The following is a 7,064-nucleotide window of genomic DNA, read 5'->3' on the forward strand; positions in this document are numbered from 1 at the left end:
ATTTGCTGCGAAGTGAAAGGTTATATTTCAGCTCCGTTATCGTGCATAACGATGCTTTGCGAAATCCTGTGCGTGCTATATACATGAACATGTATGAACTAGAATTGACGTATGAGCTGAACGGCACTCCGAGGTAGTACGTACCGAGCCTGCCTGACGGATTTGCCGCAGTAGTAGGCCGCCAGCGAGTAGCGCCATCGCTGCTGCGCGTGATGATGGCTTGCAAACATAAAAGTGTTCTGTGATAATACCCCGTCGTCATTGCTTGCGCAGTCGGAAACGCGGAGTTACGTCTTCAACGGAACACAAGCATTTAACATGCCATTCAGTAGCGCTTGTGTCACAGCCATGCTGAGACTCTAGCCGTGTGTACTTCACTCGCATGTTGCAGGTTCGATCAGCACGATCGAAACATGAATATCGAAAAGAACGCACACGTATGCTTTTCGCAACGTCGAAGAAGTTCGCCGTGAGGCGTGGATTGTGGCCGTGACTGCACGTTCCATCGCTCTAACCATTTCGCTTCGCTGGTCGAGCTCGAGCGTGTTGGCGGCATGCGGCGCTCCATAATATCCACAATAATTGTGATACATGCAATGCACAAGAGGAACAATGCTTTTATTTTGATCTCGCTCAAGGATATTATACATTAAATACAATCAAAGTGACTTACGAGCGTGAAAGAACATTAACGCACGAGGGGACGTGAAGTGCAACTCGCTCCTCGTGAGTTGGCAGCTGGTGGTTCATCGTCGCTGTCACTCTCGGTGCTTTCACAGTCTTCTACGTCCAGTGAAAAATCCTCGTCCTCAAGATGGTTTCTTTCAACATCACTGCTGAAAGCAATCTGAAGAATTTCCTCCGCCGAACGACTTCGACCACTCCGCGTCACCACGTTTACAATTACAGAGACGTCTGGGCGCGGAGAACGTTTTGCTCTCAGACCGGTCAACAAGCAAATCGCTTGCAGTGTGCTGCCACCTATCAACAAACGTACAAAAACAAGAGGCGCAGCGGTGGCTATGAAACCCAACACCACCAACACACTGGCGAAGGACGGGGTGGATGGAAAGCGTTCGCTCCATGAAAGGCGTCGAGCAGACGCGTCCTCGAATGATTGAAACGTCGCTCGCACGATTCGTAACAGCGCTTTGCTGACAAAGGATAGAGGCCCTATTTTCATGTATTGCCAACTTGAGATCGCTCAGTTATACATGAGGCTGAGCACATCGCGAGCCCGCGCGACCTCCCTTCCGCGTACAGTGTTATGGGACTCATGCAATACAAGAAACACTGACCAATTATATATGCAAGTAAAACAGGGTGAGCTTCAACTGAATATGTCAGACGATAACATTTAACTTACCTACGTGGCTACAGAAAGCCTCGCGAAGCTGATAGTATGCGTACACTGTGGGCTAGCATTGAAAGCGCGAGTTGCCACGTATTTTCACGAAAACTTCGCGTCTCGCAAGAACGAATCAGATTTCTCGTGTCGCGGAGGGCCCGGTTTATTCACTGATGCAGGGAACATGCAAAGTCGTAGTGTTCCTTTCTTGCCAACGCGTTAACACTGAGGCTAGCATAGCCGAACAAGGAAGCGACTGCATAGTGCCGCCATTTTGTCGTCTACTAACCCTCCTCGAGAGGACGCTCCTGAATTCCGCTCGGTGGCGCGACAGTCTATGGGCATTGCGGACTATACGAGTTCAAAGTACTCCCTTTCGGTTTGTGCTCTGCTACTGCTACCTTCCAGAGGATGATGGACGCTGTCCTCTCAGGACTCAAATGGCAATCGTGACTCATCTATCTTGATGGTGTAGTGGTTTTTGATGTCAGCAACAACGTATAATATATATCATGAGACGACACAAGGTACGACGCTACGATTGTTGTATATACAACACAGACCAAGCGATGCGAAATAAACACACACACACACACACACACACACATTATAGATAGATAGATAGATAGATAGATAGATAGATAGATAGATAGATAGATAGATAGATAGATAGATAGATAGATAGATAGATAGATAGATAGATAGATAGATAGATAGATAGATAGATAGATAGATAGAGAAAGAGTGAGAGAGAGGGAGATAGTTAGTGAGATATTTGCAGTTGCTTCTCGACCAAAATTATCTGTCTTCTTAGTATCAGGAAGACACTGTTGAAGCACAAAGTCTGTTAAAAAGAGCGATGTAAATAAATGCATAGGTGCTTTTGCTGTTATATTTCTCATCGTTCGCAGCACCTCTCCGGTGAAATGTGCGCGCTTACCATTGCGGCCACAAATATTTAAGAGTCTTGTACGTACAGCACCCAATTGAGCGAACAAAAGTCTATGACACTTTGGAAACGAAGTGCAATGTTTGGCACTCATTCGCAAAAGGGGACATTGTTTAAAGGAGTGGTGACACAAAAATTCGAACACAATTTGACTGTTGAATCACGCTAAAGGGTGCATATAGGTGCCATCTGTACATTATCAGCCACAAATACAGCCTAAAACGTATTTTAATTGAGTTTTGAAGTTCGTGAAAGTGCCGAATCGGCAATAGAAGCAAAAAGCGACGATATCATCGAGCGGGGCCTTTTTGTAAACACATGGATTGTTCGCGCTGTGAAATGAATGAATTGACACAGAAAAATTCGGCAGATCCCACGTACCGTGGGAGTCGGTGTTACGCGAAGCATGCCTCGGGAAGGTGACTGTGGCTTAATTGCTTTTACTGAGCGAAACGTTACAAAATCACGCTAAAGGTTTGTATAAATTTGATACGCACACATATATGTTGAAGAGAAGAAATGATGCCTGGGCAAGTTAGAATTGGTTATGCATGTTCGAAACGGGCGGCGCCAGAACAAGGGACAAAGGAAAGACTACACACCACAGAGCGCCTTGTGGTGTGTAGGCGCTCTGTGGTGTGTAGTCTTTCCTTTCTCCCTTGTTTTCGCGCCGCCCGTTTCAAACGTATGTTGAAGAGCCACATATGTGTTATAAAACCATTTGTTTACAGTTGGGTAACGCTGCCAACGGCAACGTGGTTACGTAACCAACACCAGAAGCGGTAAGCTGATATGTAGCGCTTATACTTGTCCCTTGTGATGGAGAACGCACGCACGTTTCACGAACCCGTGTGCATGTGTACAAGAGGTTCTTGACAGTTCTTGAACAAGGTCAACATCACCGTGATCAGTGAGCACCAGCAGCTGGTCATGACTTGTTATCGGATCCGCTCGTGATAGCGGTGACGAGGGGTCTATGTGTAGTGAAGTATGAGGTATAGTACAGCTGTTGGAAATTGTGAATGCCTCAGTCATTCCGTCGAAAAGTTGTCGATATAGGCCGTCGAGGCTGGTAGGCCTGGATAGCGCTACGTAGACCATCATCAGTGGATGGCGCTTGTTGTATTCGTAGACTACCTCGGCGTATGTGGCCTACGTAGCCTAGTCTACAAAGCGGCTGTCAATCAGTCTGGCATTATCCTCGGTCAGCATGAGGCCATCGCCCAGCCTAGCTTGTAAGAAATGAAGAGGACACTGCGTCGTTCTTGCGGACTATGCGCACTTTACGGTAAGATGATGTGAATATCCTACGTAACTTTCGTTAATATATTCCTCCGGGGTCAATATAGCTTGCTGAATCATAAGAATACAAATGTAATCTTTATTACACTGCTACAAAAGCGGAGCCAACACTGGAACCACCGACGTTAACCTGATATGACAACTGTATCGTAGGAGTACACATCGTAGGAATATCGTGTAGTGCTTATTGCTTTCTTGCAAAATTAGATAGCCAGCACCACAACCACAATTGACGTTGCACCGCCATTGCGCCTGCATAGGGTGTTTTTGCAAACCAGTTCATAGACCTGGCCTGGCTCTGTGGTAGAATACCCGACTCCCACGCAGAATGCTTGGGTTCGATTACTGCTAGGCTTCTAATTTTCAATCTTTCCATTCGTTGGGACAACGCTGCCGATGTCGATTTTTTAACGCTCTCGCATTTACGTTACAATGTCTGTTCTCGCCGTTCCCGAGTAGATAAAAACTGTCAATCACCTGTGGCGCATACCCGTACGCTGCGGCCCGTGGTAAACTGGTATGCGCCACACGTGACTGGAGGAAAGTGTTTGACGACGTACGCGACAAGATTTTCACGTTATTCATGTCATGACCCGACAGTAATATTAGACAAATCCTCTTACCCTCCCATGCCAATATTGGTGTATACCAAGCTAAGGGGGCGATCATGAGAACACCCAGACGTAGGCGGCTAGATAGATAGATAGATAGATAGATAGATAGATAGATAGATAGATAGAAACACACAAAGTACCAGAGGTTCGCTAAGAAATGCTTCGCATTTAAAAAGACACACACAGGGTGAAGCGCGTACTGTGTCAATTCGTTCATTTTCTGGCAGCGGGAACAAGCCATGTATTCGCACCAACTAGCCGCCGTAGCAGCTTTACTGTTTGTAAACAACGTACATCACGAGTTATGGCCGGGTTACCGGAGGTAGTGTGGCTACCGGAGGCGTCTACGAGACGGACAACGCTGGTAGCGACACCTGATGATGCATTGCCTAACCAGAGACCTACAAAATAACATTGCAGCGGCTTACCCGCTAACTGATTCTGTATAAAGCATTCGCAGTCAGATAATTAGCAACTCACAGTATTCTCATTGCTTTTTTTTCCGACAAGAACAGCAACGTGACGGAAAAAAATAGAAAAAAAGTTATTGTAGTTGGACAAAACGCCACAAGATGTCGCTACAGGCTCCGCAGTTGGTGCTACTGCTGCAGCCGTCAACAGCTCCGGTAACCAAGTGTCCGCAAACGTTAGGAAGTCTACAGACAAACTAGAGCTCACTACTGCCGGGATCACATTGCGTCGTGGACATATAACTGCTGCGGCCCTCCGACGCGAGTACGTGGGATTGGTATGCCTTGAAAACGCGGCGTTACTCGATATGAATACGAGTCAGTGAAGCGTACATCACGTCACTTGCATGTTACGCATAAACACTGTCACAGAGCGCCAATGTTGTGATTTCACTGCTTCCTTCGTCACTTCTCAACTTGCTACTTTACAAATGATCGGAGCGGAAAACGTCGCCTCAGTTGGACGACGACATGAACAACATCGCAGCTACCGGCGAGATTCGCAAAGTGAATCGAGCTTTTCTGACTGATTTTTACACTGCTCCCAGCTCTTTCGTCCATCGCCGCACTAGATAAGCAACGTAGTTTGACGATAGAGGAAACAAGCACTCGCAACGCTCAACACCATGCTCAACTCAGCAGACGAAACAGCAGCGCTGACCATAGGCGTGCGCAGGCTTCCCCTTCAGGGGGGGGGGCGAAGAAACAAGCACTCGCAACGCTCAACACCATGCTCAACTCAGCAGACGAAACAGCAGCGCTGACCATAGGCGTGCGCAGGCTTCCCCTTCAGGGGGGGCGAAGGTTCATCGCTGCGCCCCCCTCCCTATTAATCAATGTATAGGGCAGACCTTACGCCCCCCTCTTCGTAGGTGACTAGGGGGGCGGCCGCCCCACTGCTCCCCCCCCCCCCGGGCACGCCTATGACGCTGACAACATGGCAGAAGCTGGCCAGTGACGTCACTGGTTCTCGCAGTCACCTGATAGTACTTGTTAAAGGCCAACTCCAGCGATCTTTTTGGCCATGTCAAAGTAATGGTGCTTTTATGTTCCTGAGATGTTCCTCTTGTTACGGGCCCGATAGCAGAAATACTCGGCAAACTGGAGAATAATTTTAAATAAGCAAAAAAGCGCAACACCGAAACCCAACCGAGTGTACTGTCTACGTATGACGTAGACTTTGTTACGAACGAACCGGAAGTCGTACAAGGCATGCCGGTCACGCTGGCGCGGAGTATGAAAACTGTGACAGCCGGGACGACCAGCGAAGCGCCGGCCAAACCAACGCTGTCTGTCGCCTTGTGCACAGCAGACGCTCGCTGTAGCGGCCGAAGCACCGAAGTTAGCAGTGCCCTCGGCTGCGTCCCTTCCGCCGCCTTCCCAATACTGACATCACAGACGCAATGTTGCCAATAATTGTGGGAAGCCAGGAGGGCGTTTGCAGACAATCTTTAAAATTCATTTGCAAACAATCTGCGCATGTCTCAAGCCTGTAATTTGGCATAAATGACGGAAACGTGCAAAGCAACGTACCCAGCGAATTTCATTGAGATCCATCGACCTAGAAAAATCGCCGGAGTTGGCCTTTAACGAATAGGCCGAGTACGTCACGGGGCCACCGAGTTTTTTCGAAATCAAAACTGCCTCCGGTCGTAACACACGTTCGTATAATTAAACATTCGTCTCGCGCTGGGGCATATGAGTTTCGTCGCCGCTATTAACGAACCAGTAGCCATTGATTAAGAGCAAAAAACAGAGGTTCACATATTTTCACTCACCACTCCTTTAAGCAGCAGTCTAAAATTTTGCATTTCGCTCTTAATTCTAGTGACAGGGCGTTGCTGCATAACATATGCTTCCTGACGCGAAAGCTCTCAAAATATTTCTCTCCGGCAGTTCACCTCGGACATTAGTTCCTATTATGCGCTTCAATCGCCGTGCATGCTTTATATAATTACTGGGAATAAATTTGACTGCGACTTTCCAATACTAAAGCTTCATGTACGAAAGCGCGTGTATTTACGTCACTATCACTAGATAATTTCAGTTCCGTCACGTCAGGAACTCACTTAGAAAACATAGGAAGGAAGGAAGGAATAAGCGGAAAGACAGGGATGTTACCCAGTTCTTAGATCGGCTGGCTACCCTGTGCTGAGGGAAGGGGCAAGAGGATAAAAGAAAACATAAGTTTACTCCGTAGATATAAAACATACTAGAAAGTAATGTAGGAAATTCAAACCTGCCTATATTTCACGACGCACTTGTGTGTTCCTATTTTTCCTCGCGTGTTCGGAACTCCATCTACATAATCGGTCGAGCAGAATCTACTTCAAACATTATAAGTCTCTTAGTTCCATGACACGCTAATTGATCAAAATTTG

This window comes from Rhipicephalus sanguineus, chromosome 6 (assembly GCF_013339695.2).
Source record: "Rhipicephalus sanguineus isolate Rsan-2018 chromosome 6, BIME_Rsan_1.4, whole genome shotgun sequence".
Taxonomy (NCBI): domain Eukaryota; kingdom Metazoa; phylum Arthropoda; class Arachnida; order Ixodida; family Ixodidae; genus Rhipicephalus; species Rhipicephalus sanguineus.